Below are 27,300 nucleotides of genomic sequence, written 5' to 3' on the forward strand. Positions count from 1 at the left end.
TAGGATTCTGCTGGTGTTTGAAATTTCTCTACCTTCATCTGGTTCCCAAAGTGAGGAAGCAATTGCTAAGAGTATAGAGATTTATGGACTAAACTTCAAATCCGCAAGAAACACTTAGAACCTGCACATAAGAGCAAAATCCACATATTATAGGACTACCTTTTTAGGTGCCTGAGGAGCCATTACTGTCTTATATGTTACTTCTAAACTTTCTTAAAGACCTGCAGCTGTCTGTGCCGAGAGCTGAAGAGGCTGACAGCAAGTACATCTGTACTGGGTGCAGGTGTCCAAGTGGTGCAAGTGAGGGTTGCAGGGGTGGTCTCTGTGAGGAGGTGCCGGGGCTGCTCCGTGCCTGACACAGCCATTTCCAGATGGCTCCAACGGACACACTGCAGGGCACAGCTGAGCCCCTCAGCCAAAATAGTGGCATCTCTGTGAAAATGTAGATAAGGAAAGGCAAAATGTCGCACAGCATGGAGGAGTGAGGAAAAAAGTGTGAGAAACAGCAAGCTCAGAGAAGGAGAAGGAGGAGGTGCTCCAGGCACCACAGCAGATATTCCCCTGCAGCCTATGGAAGACACCATAGGGGAGCAAGTATTTTGCTACAGCCCATGGAGAGGACCAGACCAGAGCAGATATCCACACTGCATCCCATGGAGGACCCCACACTGGAGCAGGTGGACATTTCCTGAAGGAATTGCAGCCCATGGAGAGCTCATGGTGGAACAGGTTTATTCTGAAGGACTGCAGACCGACACTGGAGCAGTTGTTCAAGGACTGTAGCCCATGGAGATGACCCACAGTGGAACAGTGGAAAAGTGTGAGGAAGAATGAGCAGCAGAGACGAACCATTATGAACAGACCGCAACTCCCAATTCCACATCCCCCTTGTGCTGCTCAGTGGGGAGGAGGGAAGACATAAAGGCATGAGGAATGAAGGAGTCTAACTGAGCTTGAAAAAAGTGCGTGGGGAGGAAAGGTGTTGGTTTAATTTTTGTCTTTGTTTCTCATTATCCATATCTATTTTAATTGGCAATAAATTAATTTTCCCCAAGTCAAGTTTGTTTTGTCCTTAATGGTAATGAGTAAGTGATGTCCCCAACTTTATCTCAATCCTAAAGCTTTTTCATGTTATTTTCACCCTCTTGTCCTGTTGAGGAGGGGGAGTCAGAGAGCAGCTGAGTGGGCATCTGGCAGCCAGCTAAGGTCAACCCACCACAACATTGTCCTGGTTTTGGCTGAGATAGAGTTAATTTTCTTCCTAGTAGCTGGTATAGTGCTGTGATTTGGATTTAGTATGAGAATAATGTTGATAACACACTGATGTTTTCAGTTGTTGCCAGGTAGTTGTAATGTGACCCCGTGGGGGACCCACACTGGAGCAGTCTGCTCCTGAAGGTCTGCACCCCATGGGAGAGACTCATGTTGGAGAATTTCGTGAAGGACTGTCTCCCGTGGGAGAGACTCCATGTTAGAGCAGCGGAACAATGAGAGGAGTCCTCCCCCTGAGGATGAAGAAGCGGCAGAAACACCGTGAGATGAACTGACCGTAACCCCCATTCCCTGTCCCCCTGTGCCGCTGAGGGGGGGAAGGTTGAAGCCGGGCGTGAAGTTGAGCCCAGGAAGATGGGAGGGGTCGGGGGAGGTGTTTTAAGACTTGATTTTATTTCTCATTCCTCTACTCTGTTTTGCTTAGTAATAAATTAGATGAATTTCCTCTCTAAGTTCGGTCTGTTTTGCTCGTGACAGCAATTAGTGAGTGATCTCTCCCTGTCCTTATCTCGACCCACAAGCGTTTCGTTGTACCTTTTCTCCCGTTTAGTGAATGAGGGGAGTGATAGAGCGGCTCTGGTGGGCACCTGGCCCCCAGCCAGGGTCAACCCACCACACTACACTAAGCCAAGGACTTTTCAGCTTCTCACTGTGCCCTGCCAGGTGCACAAGAAGCTGGGAGAGCACAGCCAGGACAGCTGACCCAGGCTGGCCAAAGGGACATTCCCTACCACAGAGCATCATGCTCCGGATAGAACTGGGAAAGCCAGCCAGGAGGCAGATTCGCTACTCAGGAACAGACTGGGCATGGGTTTTTTTTCCTTTCTGCATGTGGTAAGCAATTGCATTTTTGTATCACTTGTTTTGTTATCATCATCATCATCATCGTCATTGTCATTATCATTGTTATCTTCCTTTGTTATCCTATTAAACTGTCTTGATCTCAACTCATAATATATTTTTTTTTTCCATTCTCCTCCTCATCACCTTGGGAGGAGAGGGGTGAGCAAGCGGCTGTGTGGTGCTCAGTAACTGGCAGGGGTTAAACCACAACAAGCATTTATTCAAGATTTTGTGCTCCTGACCACTTTCCCTAACAAACTGGATATTACAGACATTTAAAGAGTATGCCAACACACATTAACACTGAGTTCAATATGATACACAACAGTCATAAACATACTTACTCATAGACTGTTAACTAATTTTTGCACAAAACTTAGAGTTAGATGACACTGCTTGCCCAGAAAGTAGGAGTTTCAGGTTGAAAACTTTTTTCAAACTGAGAGGATAAAACCAGAATACAGCTAACAAGGATAATATCGTATAGCAAGGGACTTAAAGGGGGAAGAAGATGAAGAAGGGAAGGAGGGTAAAGACGTGCTATAGCTCTGTAATAAGGAATGCTAGGTTTCTTCTCCCTGCATTTTTTCTGTTTTATCCAAAGGTTACTGGAAGAAAATACATAAGGAATAAGTAAAATCCCCAAGCGTTTAGTAAAAGAGGCAATTAACTTGGACTTGCATTTGTCTTTTCCTCAGTATTTTTTCCTCTGCTGCATGTGATGAATGCTATCCTGCCCTTGAGGGCCTTAAGAGCTTGAGAGGCAAATTATGATCCTGCTGATTATAAGGGTGTATCTCCCAGCTTTGTATACGGTTTATTTGGGGTGCATTTCTTTTTCTTTTGTAACAAGATATGATTTATTTTCTTATGGTATCAGCATATATTGCATCAAAAGGACAACCAACCTTTCCCCTGCAATATAAGGTGCTGATTCAAATTTATCTTATAGTTTGTGTTCACACTCTAAGTATCTTGATTGTATCTTTCAGGTGAACACCAAATCTAAAGTCTCATCTCCCAGCATTATGTTAGAAATGTTTGCTCTGACAGCAACATCAGGCTACAGGATGTTTTATAGAAAGAAATTATCTTGCTTTAGAGATTTCTCAAACTAATATGGACAAAAGCAGGCTTGATTTAACCAGGAAGCTGTGCAAGTGTATCCCTTAGCTCAGACATTCACATTGCATTAACTAATGGTAATAGTTGAAAGAACTAGCCAAAACCTCTGAGAAACTTGCATCTAAAAAAAGATACAAGGTAGAGGAGAAGAAGGATGGGAGTCAGCTGTCTGAGCATAATTAACTGGAGCAGCTTTAGGCACTAGATGGTAGTCTTCTAGACTCCTAGCTGCTGATCAGAAATATACGAGTGTCCTATAAGTCTTCTCTCATGCCTATGAGCCCTGTGTGAATATCTCATACACCTAAGGGATCTCAGATTGACATTAGGTACCTATTTTAGGCAAATAAGGAGTGCCCAAAAAACCATGATCAATAGTAACAAAATCAAAAAAGAACATGAAAACTGAGTATGTACCTTTCCAAAGTTCAGCAATTCTAACTTGAAATTTTTCAGTATCTTCCTTGTCCTTATGGGAGATTTCAACTTCCCAGACATCAACTGGGAATATCGTATTGCTGTGTCAAGCAGGTCTTGGAAATTCTTGAAGTTTGTAAGAGATAACTTCTTGTCACAAGTAGTTGTCACAATTAGGAACAATGCTCTCCTAGACTTGCTGTTTGTGAATAGAGAAGGACTCATGGGGGATGCTATTGTAAATGGCTGTCTTGGCCACAGTGATCATGAAAATGGTTCAGTTTAAAATTTTTGGTGCAATGAGAAAAAAGGACAGCAGAGTTGCTACCCTGGACTTCAGGACAGCAAACATTCAGAGAGTTATTTAGCAGAGTACCCTGGGAATCTGCTTTTGAAGGCTTAGGAGTCCACAAGTGCTGGTCATTTTTTAAGAACTATCTTTTAGAAGCACAGCAGTAGGCCTTGGGCTGCCCGGTGTCCTGAGTTGGAGGACCATGAGTATGGGAACAGTGACTTTCCATTTGTGGACACTGAAATTGTAAGGGATCAGCTGAATGTTCACAAGTCCATGGGACCTGATGGGATTCATCCCAGAGTACTGAAGGACCGAGTGGATGTTACGGTCAATCATTTACCAAAGGTCTTGGGAGTCTGGAGAGGTTCCTGCTGACTGGAAGCTAGCCAATGTTATCCTAAACTGTGTTGCTGAAGGCATGACCCAATTTTGTTAATGGTTTTAAAATTGCAAAGGTAGTTATGACAGTTTTATTTTCAAATTATTTTTAATTAAAACATTTTGTGTTTCAAAAGCAACCTATTAAGAATAATGCAAAAACTTGTCCTGCTTAAGAAAATAATTTATAAAATTACGATTAAAATAGTAGGAGAAAAGTAAAAAGGTTCTCTATAGGAAGGTGATTTTTATTTTTTTTATTATAGTTTGCCATTGATTTCACTGGTAATCTGCCAGTCCATTGCCATAGAAACAAGGACACTCAAAAATGCATCCTGGGTGTTTTAATCCAAAATGATCCACACTACTAAACATTTTCCCTGCAAGCTAATGTCAGATAAAAATACAAATATGATTAAAATTTCAATGTCTGAATTATATAATGGATAGTCTAAGACCACTTTTTGAGCTCCATCAAGAAAGAACTTCATGACGAAAATTAATATGTTCCATGTAATAAAAATATTAATGTACAATTAAAAATACCTGCTGAACTTGCATGAAGGAATGTCTTCCGTCATGGTATATGCTAAATTTCTAAGTATAAATTTTGAAATAATAAATTGATTTTTTTAATGTAAATCAACTCAGTGATTCTTTTTCTTTTTAAATAAAATAAAAATACATAATCAATTAATTGCATTGGGAGAATCTTCATTGTTCCAAATCCTTCATAAATGAGTGAAAAGTTCTTCAAGTAAAAGCTTATTGACTTCTATGTGGATTGGACTTTCAAAAACAATGAGTAAAACATTTTAATTTTGCATTTTGCATCTGTTTGCTCAATTCACGTTCTAGGTAGGAGTATTTTATCAATATTTATAAGCTTTCCAAACTCTCCTCACTCTAGTTTTTGCTGTTGTATGAAATGTCATTCAAATTTAGATAATTTATAAATTTTTGAAGGATTGTGATATCAGGAAAGTAAGAAAAAAGAAAGAAAAAAAAAGAAAAAAGAAGGGGGGAAAAAAAGGAAAAATCAAACAACAACAACAACAAAAGAGATTTGGTGAGTACATTTCCCAAGGAGTCAGTTCATGCTCCATATCTTCAGACATCGACTAGACTAAGTGACCTTCCTTAGAATATATGTCACTGTCCAATGAAGTGTTGTCAACTGTCGTGAAACAGAACTGTCATGTGAATATGGAATTATGTGCAGACTAGTTGTTATTGAAGCTAGCGCATTAACCAGTAGGTCAGTTATGTAGACATTTTACTGCTTTATGTAAGACAGACGTGCCCTCAGAATTTTTGCAGTAATTATAGATGCCAAGAGCATCCCACTGAAATTCTTGTAAGAATGCAGTTCAGTAATATGTAGAAAAAGTGTGACTTTCACAGGCAACTCTTTAAGTGAAACTTAAAATCAAAATATTCTATGCCCTACTGATTCACAGCTCATAAATATGTTGTTTCAACACAGCAGAAACTTGTTCCTGTTCACAGCAACGGTTAACACTTTTTTTGTTAAAATGAGCTTCATTGTCCTGGCTTTTCTAAAACCCATCTCTGAAGACAACTTCTCATCGTGTTCACAATGATCTCACCTGTTCAGAGAAATGTCTCTCTTTCCCACCATCCCAAGTTTTCATATGCAGAGCCATTAAATGCAAAGTTTCACTCTCTCAAACTCAGAAGGTTCCTCCAGAAGAGATCTAATTTAAACTCCTGGTCAAAGTCCATACAATGAAAGCATGTTGTTTAGTACCCTTTCTAGTCAAATTCTGAGTATCTCCCAAGGGTGGATATTCCACAGTCTCTCTAGGCAATGCAGGCCAGTGTTTGATCACTGTTGTAGGACACCCTCCCTTTTTTTTAATACTAAGATTTTTCCACTCTCTCACTTGTGTCTGTTGCCTCTCATTCTTCTGCTGTGAGATAAAGAAAAGTTTAACTGTCTCTTCTTCACACACTTTCATTAGGTGTGTGAAGAGAATAATAAGATGGATCCTCCTCTTAGCTTTCTCTTCTTAAGGCTGAACAAACCAAGTTTCTTCATCTTCTTGCACAGTCTGTGCTTCAGGTCCTGGTCTTGGTGGCCTATTGCTGTACTCCGTCCAGTATGACAATGTCTTTCTTGGGATGGGGAGCCCAAAGGCATACTCATCACTCCAGATGCAGTCTCACGAGTGCTAGAAGGGAATAATGACATACTTTGACCTGCTAGATGCATTCTTGTGAATTCTGTCCATGGTGTGGGCCTTCTTTACTGCAAGGGCACATTCCTGACTCATTCAATTTGTTGTTGAGCCCAGGTCTTTTCTAGAAAAGTGCCTTTTCAGCCAGTCACAGCCTGCACTGTCACATGCTGTTCTTCCTTCCCTGGTGTAGGACTTTGCATTTAGATTTGGTGGTCTTCAGGATCTTTCTATTGGTCCAATTCTCCAGCTTGTTCAGGTGACTGGGTAGTAGCCCTGTACTCCAGTGTATCAGCAGCTCCTCCCAGCTTGGTATCTTCAGCAAGCTCATTGAGGGTGCATGCTCTCTCTTCACTGAAGCTGTTAACAAAGCTGCTGAAAGGTACTGGTACTGTTCTTGAACTCTGAGAGACAGCACTAGTAGTTGGCCTCCAGCTGGACATGGCACTGCAGATCCTCTGAATGCAGTTTGCCACCCACTTTATTATCCACTTACGTTCCATAACTGGCACATACTGTCCTGGATGACAGACCATACCTTTTAAAAATGAACTGTTTTTTGCACAAGATACTATGATATCCACGAACAAAAATAATTAGTCTCAAACTACAGTATCTTGTCCCTCTGAGTCTTGTAACAATCTTAAGTCACAGCAGTTTCAGTATACCTTTTCACTGAATTATGCTGTTTAAAGTGGAGACAGTATATTTTGCAAATGATGGATGAGTACACTGGCAGACAGCTGGAGAAAGGTATTTTCAGCTACCTGCCTTTTGAATGGCAGTCAACACAAAGAACTGTATATATAAAGGACTGTCAATTAGATCACATGACAGTATTGCAGGCCAGTAAGTATAAGATCACTGTCTTGTGTGGATCTGTTTAATAAAAGAGGTTAGTCTGGAAGACTAATAAAGCTTCAAATCTTTTCTTTTTAATAAAATAATTGTGTAATTTAATACTGCTGATACTGGAACCTTTGTAAAAATATCCTGTTTTCTTCATGGTGGAGTGATTGTTTTAAATATCAGTATTTTGAAATAAACAGGAATGTTGAGGTTAATTCCTTAATTTGGAGTGATACGTGAAAATCATTTCTATATAGTCAGTGCTGTGTTTCTTCCCATTCCACTTTTTGTATCTCCAGTTGTCTCTTTTCCTCTGTATTTTCCATCACTGCGAAATACTCAAGGTGGCTTGTCAGATTCGCATTACCTGTCTCCTACATTTCTAATTTTTAAAAATACTGATATTGCCTGAACTGCGGATCATTACTTATGTTGTTCTTTTTCAGACACCATTACCTTGCTACATCATTTTGCCGTTAGTTCCAAAGTTATGATACTAATGAAAAGTGAATTAACATTATAAACACCTCTTTCCCAAACCAGATATTAGTGCATTATAATATTCCCATACAAAACCTGCAATGAAGAGGAAGGTGTTTCTAAATATCTCCATGCTAACAAAGTACTAGCAGGACTCACACCAGCCCTCTGAATTTTGGCTTAAGGAGAGAAGCTGTTAAGCCCACATTTATCTGATTACATTCTGAATGAATAAGGTGGAATAGACTTTGATCCCAGTGGTTATTTTTACACATATAAACTTAATAAAGTGCAGTCTGACCTGCTGACCTTCTTCACATTTCCAACCAGTTTCAAGCTGTGACCACGAATTAAAGAGATGCACTAGTGAAATTCAGACTTTTTTTTTTTTTTTAAGAGATCTGGGTTCCAGACATTCTGCCAGTGTAAAACTGATTTTTAAAAAAAAATTACAAAAATGATGACATTTTCCCACAAAGTGTTAATATCATGATGGTATCTCACACCTCCTTTTCAACCCTGCATCAAGTGTTTTGTCAAAAAATACTATGCATATTTAGCATTCTTGTCTTGTGTTTGAGATATTGTCTATGTCATGAGTACTACTATGTTTTTATAGCCTTCATGCTGATAGGGAACCAAAGGTAATATTGTACTGTATTAATCAAGAAAATGGATAGTGCTTTCTACAGCTTACCAATCACTTGATAAAGGAAAACAAGAAAAAAAAAAAAAGAGAGAGAAGATTAAATTACAGGCTGCTGAAACATTTTATACTTGCAATGAATAAATCTTAGCTTTTATTAAAGTCTATTGTGCATTCTTTAGCACTTGATTAGCAAGGGGTTTGTGGGGGGTTTTTTGGATTTTTTTTTTTTTTTAAAGGAATGCTTGGTTTAGCTTTAAGGAGAAGGGGTTACATAAAAGAGTAAAGAAAAACAAACAATGCAAAAATGTTAGAATGGAGAAGTTCTCAATAAAATATATTTATTTCTTAAAGAGTTAAAACAGATGACTCTCCTACAGCCAAGGCAGACACAGAACACTGTGACTTATGTGAATGTCCTTGGCAAAAGGATAAAATTATCTGCCTGTAAAGGAGAATTATTTAAGCCAGTGATGTCAGAAGCTAACTGGACACCAATGAAGCATGACCACAAAGAACAATCCATGCATATTTGTATTTACCCCAGAGTAAAAAGCAATTGCAGTTTGATCAACTGATTGCAGTCCTCACCTGGGAAATCTGAAATCACCACCTGTTGTTTTCTTTTGATGCCAGTGTGACACACTTCAACTGATTTCAGCAGAATATAAAACATCAGTGTACCCTGCGGGGGGACGCTTACTGAGTTGCACTCATTTCTGTTAAGGAACCTACCTGAAATGTGCTATCTACATTTGAACTGTGGCAGCTAAATTTCTTAAAGCAAGCATCCAACAGCAAATGCAACTTCTCAGAAGCTCTGTAGTTGGTTCCTAATATTGAAAAAGTAGTAAAAAGCAATTATCTTGTCAACATCTGTAATTACATTAATAAATATGTGTGTGTGTGTGGACCTCTGACCCTACTCACTTCCTACCATGTTTTGCCGTGATAGGCCTTCTTTCTGAGATTTTTTTTTTCTATCTTGTACTCCATATCAACCTCTCTATTACTAAATGTCACAAATAATTTATCTTTCATTTGGCATTTTAGTTCTTTTTCTAATTTGTTTTCTACTTTATATAATATTATTTAACTGTTATGCTGTGAAAATACTTTTTTGGCAAGTAATTTTAGGAGTATTACAAATTTTTTGCACATTTGCGCTACTGAATGAGAAACAGAAAAATAGCAGAAGTTACTTTCATGGAGAAAGGGCTGTTAAGTAATAAAACATCACGGAACTGACTGCTACACAAATAAATAGATTGCGCAAATAGAGCCAAATCAGGAAATATAACATGGAGTTCTTATTTTATATATACTAAGCACTTAAAATAATCTGCAAAATTACACAGACCTAAATATGTATTTCTAAATAAGTTATTTTATTATATAGTGAAATGGAAACTAAATCATTATCATTATTCCATTTTTTTTCTTTTTATTTTGAGTATACAGTTCCTGCTGCTGAGTGCATGTTTGGAAAATATTTGCATTGCTAACTTTCCAAAGTGAACATAGAGAATATCCTTTGTACATTGTGACTTTTTCAAAAAGAAAGGGAGACTAGGCAATAGAGTTGTCCAAAGTGGATCCTGCAGTACAACGCAGCATTTAATCCACCACTCTGGGGCCATTTCAGCTTAAAACACAGACACACAGCACTAAAAGTCTTGGAGTAAAGACAAGTGAGCTGAGATAGTCCTCTTTCAACTGCACTCTATTAGCAGTATACTTCCCTTTGTAAATAATAGAATGATGCTTTAAACATTTACAGAGCCAAACATTAAAATTATAGCTTCACATTCAAGGTGACAGATGGACTGGGTGGTCATATAGTAAAGCTAAGAATAAACCATTTGCACCCCAATCTCCTTTTTAAAATAAAAACTAAATAAAAAATTCAATGGCAAAAATTTAAGCCGATTACATGTATAGTTATTTATAAGCTTTATCCTGGACCTGAGGCAATCAAGTATATCTAACCACTGTAATCTAGTGGTGAATAAAGATTGATTGTGGCAAAGCAAGGTCTTTGTCAGCTTGTACTTTGTGGAATTTGCTGTATGTATGATTAATGTGCAAAAGGTCCGAGGCTAGCCTTCAGGCTTCCTGCTAGCTCTTACTGCCATCTACTGATTAAACATATCTTTTTTCCCTTTCTTTTTCTTTGCTTGCTTGCTTGCTTGCTTGTTTTTCCACGGGGGGGGGAACACCTGCCAGACAGCTTCATTCTATCATTTTTTTATAGCTACAGTCCTGTTTCATGAGAATGTTCGAATCTCCTCTAGAGATTTAAGGCTCAACATTAATGATCAAAGTCAGGTTAGAAGGAAAGGGCACTGTTACAAATTAACTGACGTATTCCTGAAGTTAGGAATAGATGGGAACATTCTTCCTGAGATGGAGAAAGCTGTGTCCCATGAGTTTATGCAGAATAGGTAAAGTTTCTTCTGAAATATCTGTCAGGTTAAATGGAATGGTACTAAAAATCCACATTTCATGTTGTAAAGCAATCTGTGCACTAGGCAAATTAACAACAGTCTAGTAATGTAATCTCCCTATATAGTGAATAGATATTTAAATCACAGCTCTGTGTACTATGATTAGAAATGACATATGTGTCCATCAAAGGAATGTTTTTAGTGTACCAGAGCAAAGTGTTGAATTAAAACCCTGACCTGCATGATTAGTTCACAAACAAGAAATATGGTTAGAGATTTTTCAAAATCTGTGGAGGACCTAATTTCAGAAGCTAAACACTACAGTGGGACTGAATACAACAACAAAAAGTAAAGCAGCTTCAGCAGCTATTTCTGAAGGCTTGATAGGGTCTTATAGGAGATCATTGCAACGTTCCATACTGTCAGTCACCAGGCAGTCTCCACAAAATGCTGAAAGCTGCTCCATGAGCCACAGTTTTCAAAGTCCTTTCCTATTAGTTGCAGAGGAGTTAAAGAAAATCTTAAAGGCTTTCCTTTCTTCAAGGGGTATCGGCCTCTTTAGCTTCTCAGGTGATTCACCTGCTCCACGTGCAAGAGAATTTGGCACTTTAAACCTGACAGGCTCTTTCTAAATACTTAAGCCCTTCAAAAGCTTGTCTGAGGATACCTAATGAGCTCTTCATCAAGTTTGCAAATTAAAGCCTTCTATCTGTTCATGCTGATTTCATGGGATGGGAATCATTCAAACGTTTAGATACAATTGCACTTCAAGTGTTATGGACATACCGAGTACATAAAACTGACTGTGTTTTAACACAAAATGAAGGGTGGTTTTAAAATTATTTTTTGCAGTGCCTCTTTAGGAAAGGGGAAAAAAAACCCAAACCAACCAAATAAAAAACTCAACCTCTGATATTTCCTGAAATTAAACATCTCATAAAAAAATGTACAACAGTGTACTAATCACTCAGGTTTTGTGAATGATCAGATATGCCCACTATGGGTCTTTCTTTTTTTTCTTTCTTGCCTAGTATTTACCTCACACCAAGGTTACTTAAAGTGTTTGCTGCTCTTTTAGAACATTATATACGTAATTTTTGTGTCACCAAAATTGCAAGAAATAAAAAAAAAGGTAAGACAAAGATCAGAAATGGTTTTAAGTAGTCAGTGTATTTATTTTTTTTTAATGATGCCTGTAGCATTTGAAAAATACTCATCCACTGCAAAACATTCCTCCTTTGTTTCACAAGTTATTATCAAGTTCTCATGTTAATCTTCACTCCATTAATCCCACTGCAGCATCTATACTTTGATGAAAGAAAGTGAAAATGAAAAATTTGTGCTCTATGATCAAATACAGGATTCATACTACCTAAGTATAGATGACCACAGCAGAGTCTTCTATATTTAAGAAAGTCTCCACAGTAGTTAAAGAGAGAAAAATTTCTAGTTCCTAACTCATTTTATCAAAAAATAAACCAGGGTGAACCCTGCTTTCCAGATGACCACTTCACTCATTATCCACTTTCTTTGGATTTTGATTTCCAGTTTAGTTCCAATCTTTAAGAAATATGGAAGTGAATGCTGAAAAACATTGAGCATGATGGTAGTGACATGACTGAGTTAATAGACATCATTACATGGCTTCAACCTCATTATTGCTCTTTTCCTTCCTAAGTATGCCTCTATCTCAGCAACAATCTAACATTTCTTTAATTTTTAAAATTGTCTGCTTCATCCATGTGAGTAGTTCATATGAAATCAGCAAGACTGTTCACTAGTATATAAATAAAATAATGTTTAAGTGTTTTGCTGGTTTTTTTGGTTTGGGTTTTTTTGTTTTGGGGGTTTTTTTGGTTTTGGGTTTTGTGGTTTTTTTTTTTTTGTTTTTTTTTTTTTTAAAGGGGCCTGGAACGATATAATGTATTTTCTCCTTCCTAATGCACAGCTGGGATTCCTGGATAATCTAGTAACAAAAAGTATCTTCCCTTCCTGTGACCTCTCACTTGTCCTCTGCAGTAAGTAACATCTTTCTTACCATTCATTATTTGACAAATAGCGGTAGTCATTCCTGTGTCAGTTTTTGGAATACATCCCAAAATCATCCTATCCTGGCATGTAACTACATCACATTTAGAAAAACTTTATATTCAAAATAGCATTGAGGAACCTTTTAAATTGTCTGGTTAAAGCTGAATGTCTACTTTTTTTACTAAAACCCTTAGAGAAAATGCTCCCTTGAGCCTTGAAATGTATTGAGGAAATAATGAATTTAAAATGTGGCAGTACTACTTCTTTCCTCTTGCTGAGTAACAAACCCTTAACTTATTTATAATGGAAAAGCTGACACCACGTCAAATACAGTGACATGAACATGCTGCTATAAAAATTATGATCCTGTTAACTTGTTAAACTCAATGCATTTACCTAGGTTGTAAACTACCTTAGTTTTTTTTACCACACGGGTAATAATATTAATGAGGAGTTATTATTCTTACAGGTTATAGGCAAGTTATTTGCATTTTGTATGCATGTTGTGGTTTAACCTGGAAGGCAGCTAAAGCAACCACAGAGCCATTCACTCACCCCCCTCCCCCCAGTGGGATGAGGGAGAGAATTGAAAAGAAAAATGTAAAATTTGTGGGTTGAGATAAAGACAGCTTAATATGACAGAAAAGGAAGATAATAATAATAATAATAATAATAATAATAATAATAATAATAATAATAATAATAGTAGAATATACAAAACAAGTGATGCACAGCACAATTTCTTACCACCCGGAGTTGATGCTCAGCTAGTTCCTGAGCTGCCCTGTCTCCAGGCCAATCCACCAGTCATATACTGAGCATGACATCACATGGTATGGAATACCCCTTTGGCCAGTTTGGGTCAGCTGTCCTGGCTGTGCCCCCTCCCAGCTTCTTGGACTCCCCTTGTCTTCTTCTGTTGGCAGGCCAGCATAAGAAGCTGAAAAAATTCTTTTCTATGCAACAACCAAAATATTAATCAACATTATTTTCATCCTAAATCCAAAATGTAGCACTATACCAGCTGCTAGGAAGAAAATTAACTTTATGACAGCCAAAACTAGGACAATGCACAAGTAGTAAGATGAAACATTCCAAATCAGATGCATGTATCTGATAGAACAAAGCAAAATACATTTTCCATTTATCACTTCAACTGCATCAGAACTGGAAATTCTTACAGAAATATTCCTTTTGGTATTATTGGTGGTGATTTTATTCACCAACTTATTTATACATGCTTAAAACTAAAACTGGAACACAAATGGAAGAGGGAAAAATGGGTAGAAGTGTCTCTAAAGTTTCTAAATGTAGAGAAAACCTTCTGAGGAACAGTTATACAGACCATCAACACTATATGAAGTCTCTTTGAGTTTAAAATTTTCAAAATTGCCCAGAAAATATTTAAATTTATTTACAATACTGATTGTACTTTGCAGGACAATTTATATGTCCAAAACTGGAGCTTTTATGATATATTAATATATAGCTACCTATTTCCATAAAGGTGTATTTTTTTCTGAGTTTGGTAAGCCTTTTTCCTTCTGTTTTTTAATGCTAATAGATATATCATGGCTACATGCTTGGGAGACAAGAATGTGTTAGGAGTCCTTGGAATACTGCGGTGGGTTAGCCTTAGCTAACAGGCAAATGCTCACCCAGCTGCTTGTTCACACCCTCCTTTAGCAGGACAAGGGGAGAAAATTGGACAAACAAGAAGAAAAAGCTCATGGGTTGAGGTAAAGACGGGGGATTGCTTATCAACTACCATTACAGGTATAATAGACTCCACTTGGGGAAAATTAATTTAATTTATTATCAATTAAAATAAAAATGTAATTACTAATTGGGGGGGGGGGGCACACACAAAAAATTAAAACAATACCTTTCCTCCTCTCTTTTTTAACTTCAGTTTCATTCCTTCACTCCTGATTCCTCTATCCTTGCCCCGAGCGTTGCAGGGGAGATAGCGAATGGGGGTTGCAGTCCATAACAGCTCCTTTCTGTCGCTCTTTCTTCCTCACACTTTTCCCCTGCTGCAGTGTGGTTTCTCCACAAGCTGCAGTCCTTCTGGAAAAAAAATTCTGCTCCATCATGGGTTCTTACACAGGCTACAGATCCTGTCAGGAAAAATCTGCTCTAGCATAGGCTCTCCATGGGCTGCAGTATCTCCTGTGCCATGGAGCACCTCCTCCTTCTTCCCCTCTGACCTTGATGTTTCATCTGCCACGCTAAAGCCTTCCCATGCATACCTAATACAGATGGTAAATAACAAATAGTAAATAACTATATCATTATTTAGCCTAGTAAAGATGTGAATGACACCGTACCTCAGTCAAATCCATTCTCTGCTTATGCTGAAACCTTTCATTCCAGCACATAAAACAATGTGTCATCTCTCAGAAACCTAAAAAAAAAAAAAAAAAAATTAAAAGAGTTAAAGTTACACATCGTGCCTTTGTTATCTTATGTTCAGGCTGTTCTTTTTTGTTCTTTTTTTTTGTTCTTTTTTTTTCTTTTTCTTCTTTTTTTCTTTTCTTTTTTTTTTTTTTTTTTTTTTTTTTTTTAATGATACAGCAGACAAGCTCTGCTGGATATTGTGAGGGTGATCAAATAAGTTATTGTCCCTGGCTGTCAGACTTACAGAGTTTTCTCAAGTTACTATTTCTGATTGAGGGTAATAAAAAAATTATGCGAGCCCGCACCTCAGTCCCATCAGGTCATGCTCCAGATTTGTAGTTGTAGCTGATGGAGTTAATTCTACACAACATCATTTGAAGTGAAATGTATGGTGGAGGGATTATACCTCCCATTGTGTTATCCCTGCTGTGTGAATAATAGCACTAAGACCTGATCATATTTATTTAGATCATTTTACAGTGGCGATCTTGCAACAATAATTTAAAAGCTAATAGGCATCTAAATACTCCACATAAAGAAAATATTGTCTCAATAATTCTCTGCAGCTTCCCAGAAGTCTCACTATGAAAATTTACCATAATATTTTTAAGTAGTTGTTTTATTAGCACCTTGTCAACACCTAAATATTCATAAAATTTATGTCATATAGCTAGTAGATAGAGTGTGTGCATTTATTGCTTAGATAAAGCTGTATTATATACAACTAAGAGCATATCATCGAATCGTAGAATCATAGAATCATAGAATGGTTTTGGTTGGAAGGGACCTCAAAGATCATCTAGTTCCAACCCCCCTGCCATGGGCAGGGACACCCTCCACTAGACCATGTTGCCCAAAGCCCCATCCAACCCGGCCTTAAAAACTTCCAGGGAGGGGGCCTCCACAACCTCTCTGGGCAACCTGTTCCAGTGCCTCACCACCCTCACAGTGAAGAATTTCTTTCTAACATCTCATCTAAATCAACCCTCCTTCAGCTTAAACCCATTACCCCTTGTCCTGTCACTACACTCCCTCATAAACAGTCCCTCTCCATCTTTCCTGTAGGCCCCTTCAGGTACTGGTAAGCTGCAATTAGGTCTCCCCGGAGCCTTCTCTTCTCCAGGCTGAACAACCCCAACTCTCTCAGCCTGTCCTCATAGGAGAGGTGCTCCAGCCCTCTGATCAGCTTTGTGTAGATCAAAATAAGGTTTGAGCACACGCTGGGAAATAGTGCAGTATAGACAAACCTACAGAAACATCCTAAGCCAACTTAATCTCTCTTTGAAGAACTGGTCTCTCTATGTGAAGGGAGACTGTGATCAAAATAATAAGGATAATGAGTGTGTAAAGCTGGGTGGGATGAATCTGTGACTACATGACTTTTCTCAAATCTCTCGGAAAGCCTGTGGCTGAACTTGGATTTGGTTTAGATAATGCAACTATAATTAAGTCATATTCCTACAGAGTTGGAAGCATTGTTGACAGCTGAGCATCACTGGAAACTGCACTTGGTTTTTGTGTCAGTAGGTAAGCATTGCCTCCTCTCTCTATACAGAAGGAAAAGTAGAGCTATAAGAATAAGGAGTCAAATTAAATATCTATGAAGTATCCACAGAAAGAAATTTATCTGTTTTGTGCTAATTTTGCAGTATGCAATCAGTGAAGAAAAAGAAATTAAAAAGAAGGGAAAGCTAAAAAGTTAGACCCTTTTTTTTTTTCTGAAATGTTTGGGTTCTAAGCTGAAAATGTTAGACAAAGCTATATGGAGACCATCTGCTCAGTGGGTTGGAAGAAGTTTGGTGTAGGGAGGTAAACTATTCAGTTAACTTTGTCACAGACAGCAAGAAACTAGGAAAAGTGACAACAAAAAAAGTGGGGCATAACGGTAACGAGATGTGTGTTGTTGCTGGTGGGGAATAAAGTAATGAAAGGGGACTGGTATCAAAGCCAGGAATAGACAATTCTAGAAATGATGGTGCACTAAACTTTTGCAATGGTATTAATTAAAAGCCTTGTTGGCATCTGTCATTTTCTCACAACAGGTTTTCTTTGTCAATCATTATATTTAAAGGTCTTTAACAACAAGATTTAATCAGACTAGCAACAGTAACATTATGAAGAGCTTCCTACTTATAAATTATATAATTGTATAACAGGATGACAATTTCATCATCCTTCTGAATAAATGACACTAATAGGTATTTCACAGGAGTACTCTAAACAAGGAGTATGTGCCACGGTACTTCAAAAATTTAGCAGGGGTAGAAATTCTTTTTAAATAAAAAAGAATTAGTATTACGTTCCACTGAATTAGCATTATCAATTATACTCTTATTTCAATGCATGTTAGAGAAAAAGGTAATATCTAGACAGTGCAGCTGTATTGGCAAATATAGAAATCATTAATTTAAAAATAGTATTAAATATTAGAAAAAGAACTGATTTAAAAAGTCTGCGTGGAAAGATTTGTCCTTGGAAAATGTTGATTGGATTAAAATACTGGTCTGCAAGACCATATCTATTTCATCAAATGTGTTTATAATTAATTGCTCAGCTATTTTGTTTGATAAAAATAAACTTTATTTTGAATGCTTCTTTAAAAAAAAATCAAACTGTCAAAATGAAGTGTTTTCACAATTCATATAAAAAAAAATCTGATGGGCTCAGAACAAAATGTTTAAAAATATGCCTCGCTGATCAAAATCCAGATTATTATTTATCTATTTATTTTCTTCTTTACAGAAATTAACAGAACGTGAATGGGAAGCGAATCTCCAGGAGCACATAAATGAGCTCTTAACTGCCTGTATTACCCTCCATGGTAAAAGTTTATCCAAAAAGAGAGCAGATGCTTTATATATATATATAAGAAAAAAAAGAACTAAATACTAATAGCTTTTGTTTGAAATGCTAATAGCCTGAAATATTTGTCTACTAAACATGCAAATAGCAAATGTACTAGCAGAACTATCAGGGCTAGTTCATGAATATTCCAATAATTCCATTTATTTTTAAACAATAGTATTCTTAACAAAAAATATTTTCTATGTCGTTGAATGCAAAAAAGGGAAATGCATACCTTTTGTGATTCTGCAACTCTATAAATGGATGCCAGGTTTAAAATGTATCTACATCTGCAAAATATTTCTCAGAAAGTTACATTTTAAACAGCTATACCTCACATAAGGATGTTGTGGGGGTTGTTTGCTTGTTTGTTTTTCAAAAATAGAATACTAAAACCAAGAACTGAAGCAATTTTCCCCAAGCATAGGAATTTTTTGATGTATATAGAGTGTCAGACAATTTCAAAACATTTGGGGAAATCATGCCTTTTCCTCAGAAGCTCCTCCCTTAATATTGCTGTCTACAGTTTTCCAAAAAGGCCTATTTTCAGAAGAATTTCAATGAACAGATTAATTTTTAGTTTAGCTTTAATTTCTTCTCATTTAGAAAATATTGACTGCAGATTCATCATGAAGACTGATTTCCTGGAAAAATATTGGTTTTGACTGCATAAAGAACCTACTTTTAACATAGCTAGTTCTTAAAAAAAATATGGAATATCAAAAATTGTAGTTCAGGGTAATGCTACATTCCATTCTGCAAAGGGGGACATTAATCTTTTTAGGAATAATTTATCATAAAGAATGGACTAATATGACAATAACACATTTCATCTTAATTATAAGCTTTTTTTTTTTTTTTACATATTCTCTTCATCTATCCAGCAGTGTCATTATAAAGTGCATTCATAGTATCTGCTCTGTTACTTATTTGTAAAAAAGTTCAAAAGAACAACTTAACTTAAAACTTTCTTTTTGGCCACTAGGTGATGAAAATTCAGACTATAGGGGAAACTGAATTAATTCATTAAAGAAAAGGCTGTAAATGTAAAACTTTTATGGACAGATGCCAACAAATTTTGCTACAGGAGCAACTATATTCCCATCTGTCACTGTCTTGCTACTGTACTGGTTGACCACAATAAATATAAGAAATTTCATCAAACAGAAGACACTAAGAGCACAAGTTGTACCTAAGTCTGCTTGAAGAACTACATCAGGACTCACACAAAGTTAACAGCACAGTTCACAGTATGTTAAATAGTTTCTTATTGAAAATATTTTGAGATGCATGAAATTTAGCAAGGATGAACCTCACCCAATAAGTTATAAAGATAGTAGCCCAAGTTAACTAATGATTAAACATTGAAAGGTATTCATTAAACAGTCAGGTGCATACCAGCTTTATCTTGAAAAGTTTAATCTGTAATGTACTGTTAGAAAAATGTCAATCCAAGTATTGTTTTTGTTTCTGTATAGTCTATGATCCAGTGTGGTCGTCTTCCTCCCCTTAAGATTATTAACAACCTTCCCCTCTCCTGCTACTTTCCAATTCTCTTGTGGTTTTCTTACTCAAAAAGTTCAGTATTTCAAAAGAATCACCAAATACAGTAGAACAGTGATTACCTCTCCCTGTTTTGGTTTGTACTAAAGTTTTAATGTGAGGATGACAAAATTACAACTTTCAAAATAATGCACCAGAATGAACTACTCCATCTGTAAAATTAAAATTTTTCTTCAATAGTACACAAAAGCACTATTTCTGTTGACATCACATTTCATTGGCAAAAGCTTCTCAGTCTCAAAACAAACTATGTTTTATTTGCCTTCTCTTGTGATAAAATAGAGATAATTCACTTAGAAAGTGAGGTGAAGATTAACCTCCCCCAGTGGTATTTCCAAGTGGCTGAGTTCCAGACCATTTATGATGAAACAATTCCAGAAACAAAACTATTCATAGAGATAAGTTGTTAGAGGATTAATATGGTCTGAACTGAAAGCAATTATATGTTGGTGCAACAAACAAATACAACAGAGGGACAAGGTCAATATTAACTAAATCAAATTATTACAAATTATAAGAAAATGTGCATGCTTTGGAAGATTATTTTGCTGTATATATATTGAGATAGAAAGAGAGAGCAGCTTTAGTTGTATCAGAAGTCTCTCCCGTCCATCTCTTTTACCAAAATGAATGTTCATGTTTAGAGACGAGATAGTTGAAATAGTGGCTCATATAGAAAATACCAAGGGAAATTTTTCAAGAGGAGCGTTAGCTGATACCACTATAATAAATCAGCAGATCAGTTTACTCAACACTTCATTCCTTGAAAAGGAGAATCAAGCACACACTCTTCCTCTTCCTGTCAGGGAGAATAAATATCCCATTTATTTCCTGGTCATTTCAAGAAGTGCGAGACACCTGTACTGTTTAGATCCAACATTAATCATTTCACCACCTGTGTGTCTTCTCATTTACAGCATCTTCCTCTTTTCAGTTCCAATCACTACTACTATTTCCTACAACAATAGGGAGCAAGCAGTTGGCCTGACAGTATTCTCTTTCTAATGTAGAGAAATATTTGTGGATTTTTAAATTATTTATCATTTATACTTTGGTCCATTCTTCTCATATCTCTGACAATCTGTTGCTTAAACCAGAGATTTTTTTTTTTTCCCTTATGGATTGATACTAAAAGGATCTTTAGGAACATTGCTAAAGGAATTTTTATGAATATAGATTATCAATAGTGTGTTCCTTTTTTCCTTAAGGCCAGTCTCTGCTTTGTCTTTATAAAACAATGTCTAATAAATAGAATGGAAAAAAAAATCGAGCTTCGTCCTTATGCATACTAAGTAATTGTAACCTTTCTGCCAAGGCTTGATTGGCAGCAATGAGGACAATGTTCATGTAATTTGAATAGCTGATAAAGCATTGGTTCAAGATTCTACTCAGAGACCCCAGAGAATTAAGCTATACCTTGTGATGTTCAATCTTCTCCTATTGCAAACAGATGTCAGTAATATAAGCAAACAATATTTAACAGAGGAGAGAAAGAAAAAGATTAAAAAGTAGACAGAGAAGGTAGCAGAACATATTTAATTCCTAAAATATAACTCTCATTAACAATCTTCTGCTTTGGTGAGGCACTTGTGAGGCCAGCTGGTTGTTTGCTCTCTCTTGCACTGACACTTGACTTACATATTATGGTTGTCAAGTTTTGCTACAGTAGCCATGGATTTTGTGTTGTGTGCTGCCCTCTCTTCGCTACCCGTTCCCACGCTATTGCTCTGCCAGCAACTCCTGCTACCTCCAGCTCTTAGGCAGAGTACGTGTATCACAGAGCACTGTCAGTCCTGCATGACAGAAACTCTTAAATACTTTCTTACACTTCACAGTATACTCATGACTTTTTGGCAAAGTGTCCCGAGTTTCTTCAGATTAAAACTTTTACACTCTAGCTCTAGAAGCTATTGCCTAGGATTGGAGAGACTGCTCGCCCAGGGCACAGATAGGAACAGTTAGTTGGAACGTATTGTTATGCACTCTGATCTTCATAAAATCTACATATTTTTATGAGAGAGATTCTTCTCAAACATAATAAAACAAAATGTGAACCTATAAATTGCCACATTTCAATCATCTTTCCTTTCTCTACTGGATGTCAAAAGTGGGATTTTTTTTTTTTTTTTTTTTCCAGGCTTCCTACTTTTCTTGGAAAGCAAATACCATTTTTGGCATTTTTTCCTTTTCTTGGAAAGGAAATATGAGAGATTTACTCTTCCTTTAGGCCTCCACCACTAGGCTTACATAAGGCTGCAACGGAATCCCAATGTCATATCTAAACATAACTCTGAGCGGTATACTCCATGAAGCGATGGACCGATGTGTAAGTTTTGCCAGGAGCATGGGTCAGTAGGAAGCATTTATTCTATTTTGAACAAAATGAGATGACAGCTAAAAGTAACACAATATTTGAAATGGTGAAAGGAACAGCTGGAGTGCTTTTGTTTATCTGAACATTACTGAGGCATCTATGATACCATTTGGGCTTACTTTAAATCCAGGGTTTCTCAAAGAACACACATAACCTTAGTATTTACACAGTAGTAGTTTAGGTTGCTAATTGCTATAACCTATTGTTTAACTACATGATGAATGAATTTAGGAAGAGGTCTAACGTTAGAAATCACTCAAAACTAGGTAAGCAATTGTCCTGGTTTCAGCTGAGATAGAGGTAATTTTCTTTCAAAGAGTTGGTATAGTGCTGTGTTTTGGATTTAGTATGAGAATAATGTTGATAATACACTGATATTTTTAGTTGTTACTAGGTAGTTGTAATGTCTACTCTAAGCCAAGGACTTTTCAGCTTCTCATGCCCTGCCAGATGCACAGGAAGCTGGGAGAGCACAGCCAGGACAGCTGACCCAGACTGGCCAAAGGGATATTCCATACCATAGAGCATCATGCTCTGAATATAACTGGGGAAGACAGCCAGGAGGCAGATTTGCTGCTCAGAAACAGACTGGGCATGGGGTTGTTTTTTTAACTTCTGCATGTGGTGAGCAATTGGATTTCTGCATCACTATTATTATTGTTGTTGTTGTTGTTATTACCTTCCTTTGTTATCCTGTTAAATTGTCTGTATCTCAACCCACGCGTTGGGTTTTTTTTTCTCATTCTCCTCATCATCCCCTTGCAGGGGAGAGGGCTGAGCGATTGACTGTGTGGTGCTTGGTTACTGGCTGGGGTTAAACCATGACACCAATGAACTTGATTTTCTGTTATGTGTGGGGAAACAGAATATGAAACTTTTAAAATGTCATAATTACATATAATGATATGGTCTGATGAGAAAGCTGTAAAAGAAAGGCAACAGAGATAGCAGAATTGACAGTGCATCTGAATGTCTCAGGCAGAGCTAGAAGCCACCAAGAATGTTGATTCAAAATATGAATATCTATTGATTCTATCTGTAGTTTCTATATCTAGATTGCTCTTAATAAGTACAAAGAGTGTAAGTCTGAAAGTCAATGTACCAAAAATTAGGTCTACTTGGGAAAAAATAATGAGAGAAAGACTTTTTCTCATGTATTTGAGGATTCTCAGAAAAGGAAAAATGTAAGATGGTGGATTGAATATTCCAGGAGGATTGAGAAGAGAATGGCTTAGCTTCCTTGGGACTCTATTCTTTTTTTGTGAATCATTAGGCTTTCTGTGATGTCTTGACCTTAGCTGATGAGTGGGAACAACTTGAAACTACTCATATAACCATGAGAATCGGTCTAAGAAACGTTGAGTTCCACTGTTGTTTTCTGTTATATGTACATGTTCCTCCCTACCTCCCAATGCCTTTTATCTTCTAGCGCCTTTTCACCAGCTTCTGAGACTCTACTGAAAAAATGAGATGAAATGACCCAATCAGTTTTTGCTCAGACCCAGGAAGATCAGCCATATCGTACCATGAACTGGGGAAATGAGCCGGAGACCAGCTGATGTACCACCTGCCAGACCAAGGACTGACAGCAGCAATTGTCTTATATCAGTGACGTTTTCCTCACTCATATCATCCTACTCTTGTTTTGTCTGTGTCTATGTACTTTGCATTAAAAACAGGGGAGAAAGGTGACTATAGTTTCTCTGTACTATGCAGAGAATAGATGTTTCTAATTGTTTTTTGTTTGTTTGTTTGTTTTTTTTAATTTAGTATTTATTACTTTATGTAATATAGTGGATAATTGTCTGAATGTTAAAAATTTATAGGTATGTTTGTCATATTGTTCTGAGATGTATTCAAAAGCACAAAACTTGAATATTTGTTTAATGTTGAGCCACTGTACAGTGATGTCTTTGACCCTTTGTCTTTTTGAATACATTTTCTTTCTTTAAATAAACACAACCTCATTTAATCTCATAAGTATGTTGATCACTGAGTGAATGTCTGACCCAAGCTTCACCTAATTCATCACTTTCAAGGCAAAAGAGATCGCTGCTAACATCTAGTCTGACTGTCTCTACTTAATCTCTTTGTTTCACACGCTAGCAGTATCTTATTCCCCTGCTTTTGCTTCATCCTCATCCCTCCTAAAAATCACCTGACTTTTTTCCTCCTGAATGAGCTTTCAAGGATTTCAGTAACCTCAGGCCTCCATACGTTACTTAGAAGACATGTTCATCGTGCTATAACACAAACCGAGTCTCAGTGCTACCATTGGTACATTCTACCTGCATGTTATGAAACCTTTAACATTTGTGCATGATTCTGCACGTGTATCTACCGATATTTCATTTTTGTTTGTTTGTTTTTGAAGCAAAACAGATCACTCATAATATCCTTTGACATTACTGTTAATATCACCCAGTCTTTGCTCCGTGTCTAGTCTGCGTTGGGAAAGTTGTGGCTGGCAACACATTTCCAACTTAAACCTGTAAAATGTTGGCTAAGCTCTAGAAATTCAGCTAGATTCCTTTTGAGATACTTGGAAAGAAGGTACCTCCCAGCAATACCACTTCCCTCAGAACACTGGAGGGAGACCTCTTCCACATGTGCTTACATTTTCATCTGTTAACCATACCTGTAGCCTCAATGACTGGCACAGACTGATATAGTCACCCTCTGAATCACAAAACTGCATGGGACAAATCACAGATTTTCATTTTGTAAATATGCTCTGTCATAAGAAACCATTTCCTCTGAATTAGCTTATCTTCACCAGAGCCAAAATCTTCAGTCTTACAGAGTTTCTATGATCTAAGATGTTGTTGTTTTTCTTAGAATCTTAAGGAAAGACTGTTCATAACAAATTTATTTCTTTCATTTTTCTAGCAAACAAATCTAACAGCGAATATAAAGAATAATAGCCATATTGTCTTACCATATAGTTTTAATGAAAAAAATATTGCATTTGCAATTGTATTAATTACATGTTTAAATACTTTGGCACTCAACTTCATTGTTTCCTCATCAGATTTTTTTTTTTTTTTAAAAAGGTGCTGTTGGGTAAAAATATTTTTATTGGGATAAAAAATGAACTTTTTCAGGATCAATTTAGTAGGCTATCTTTATTATGTTGCTTGTTTTGTACAGATGGCAATGAAATGTAATTTTTCTTTACTAAAACTTTAAATTTTATATTTTTATTTCAAATTAAAAACATTTTATTCTTATGTTTTAATTCTTCAATTTTAATGACTCTATACAATTGCTTATATATTTCATTATTATATAAGTACTTACTGACATTAAATAATTCAGCATGTTGTCTTGAAAGTGTAAGAAAATTTTCAATGAGTTACTACAAAAATGGTACCATATAAAGAATACTGATATCCTTTGTGTGTAAAGAGGAAGTGAAGGACACGTACAACGTTCATAAAAACTGGTTATGATAAAACACACATTGAAAAACTAGCACTCCACAGATTAAATAATACCATTTCCATTGAACTAATCTGTTCTCTCAAAGGCTCAGATTTTGATGGTTTTCTGATTTTTCTTTACAGTTTATCATTATAAATTTTGATTGAATTTTTGAAATCTAGCATTCTTTGATTCATATGATATTTGATTATTTATATTCAGTAGAATTAAAAAAAAAAAACACAAAACCCCAAACCAAACCAACAAACCAACACCAAAACCCCAGCTTTCAAAGTGTCCATTCTGTTATGCAGAAAGAAATGTCAAACTTCCTCCCAAAAGCAGACTTTCTCAGGTTTAGTTTTCACTCTGCTAGCAGTGCTTCTGCTGATTGTCACAAAGTTTTGTATAATAATCATTATAAGCACCTGCAGGAACCTACAGCTCTTTTCAACAGTAGCAAAGGTCTCAGGTCTTCTTGCATGCTATTAAGCTGTCACTCATAATGGTATTTTAGAGGTGCTTTATTTACCTAACAGTCATTCCTGATAGAACTAAGGCTTTAACAAGTCACATTTCTGTGGTCATAACCGAATCAAGGTAAAAGGTGGCTCTTGCTGCCTGATGACACCTGCTTTTCACTCCTCTTTTGCAAAAAGTTAGTCTCACACTATTTAAAATCTCCTACTGTGTAACTATTTTATATCTGGTTCTGTTCAAAACCTCTCCTATCGAAAGTATTCTTTTTTAACCCAGTTCATCTTGGAAATGCAAAATTCAAGGTATACAGTTAACATTGCAGATCTCAGAAGACAGTGATTAATAACTAGGTGCAAGCAGAGGTCAAAACTATTTTATTCTGGCACAGCAGAAGTCAGAGGAATATAACTGATTGCAGTCTAAATTTAAGCAAAGAAAGAGATCCAAATAGCTTGTTTACTTGTTGTTTGGTTTTTTGGTTGTTGTTTGTTTTGGGGTTTTTGTTTTGTTTTGTTTTTCCACAACTGAGGAACATAAAAGAGAGCTAAGCAACAGGAGTGTGAACACCTCAAAGCTTGCTTTATGAAACATCTGAATTATCCATATACAACCACTGAATGAACACGACTGAAGTTATGGGAGGATCTTGTACAGCATAAAGCTCCAATCTGAACCCAAATAGAAGAAATTGTGAGATATGCCACTGAAAAAAAAAAAAAGTGTGAACACATTCCTGATAAAAAAAGCAGAAATTCAGTAAAAATCTTATTCTAAGCAAGTAAAAGAGAGGAAAAAATACTGAAACTCTTTTTATCACTTTACTCCATTTACAATCTCGTTCATATAGAGAATTGTCTTGGAAAAGCTCTGCCCCTCTCTTGTTGAGCTGGTTGCTGTATGAACAAGACAGGAGTAGTTAGGAATGCTGCTGCAGTGAAATCCTCCAAATTCTTTAACCCAACTTGCTGCTGTCCTTGACTGATCACTTACATCACTCTCTGAATTGTTAATTCCTGTCTAATCAAACAATCAAACTGGAAGTTCACCTTCTCTTGCTAATATCTAACCATGTATGCTTTTCAGTCCTGATTATAAGATTTTTTTGTACTACAGAAATCACTAAGGACTGATAAGTTTTGAAGATGAAAAGAAGAAAGGGTTAGAGATCCTATAATAGAAATATATACAGACACAATTTAAATCTAGCGACATTATAATAGAAGTGCCCAAAG

The 27,300-nt window shown here is 36.6% G+C and overlaps 1 long non-coding RNA gene across 1 annotated transcript in view; it reads right to left on the reverse strand.

Moving 5' to 3' along the window:
* Positions 1–318: 318 nt before the first annotated feature.
* Positions 319–27,300, reverse strand: part of LOC129214748 (uncharacterized) — a 74,040-nt gene continuing 47,058 nt past the window's right edge. Inside the window, exons 6-7 of the long non-coding RNA XR_008579792.1 lie at positions 15,315–15,391; positions 319–432 (exon numbers count right to left, since the gene is read on the reverse strand). This is a non-coding gene — a long non-coding RNA (uncharacterized LOC129214748). The remainder of the gene's footprint in view (positions 433–15,314; positions 15,392–27,300) is intronic.

This window comes from Grus americana, chromosome 1 (assembly GCF_028858705.1).
Source record: "Grus americana isolate bGruAme1 chromosome 1, bGruAme1.mat, whole genome shotgun sequence".
NCBI lineage: Eukaryota > Metazoa > Chordata > Aves > Gruiformes > Gruidae > Grus > Grus americana.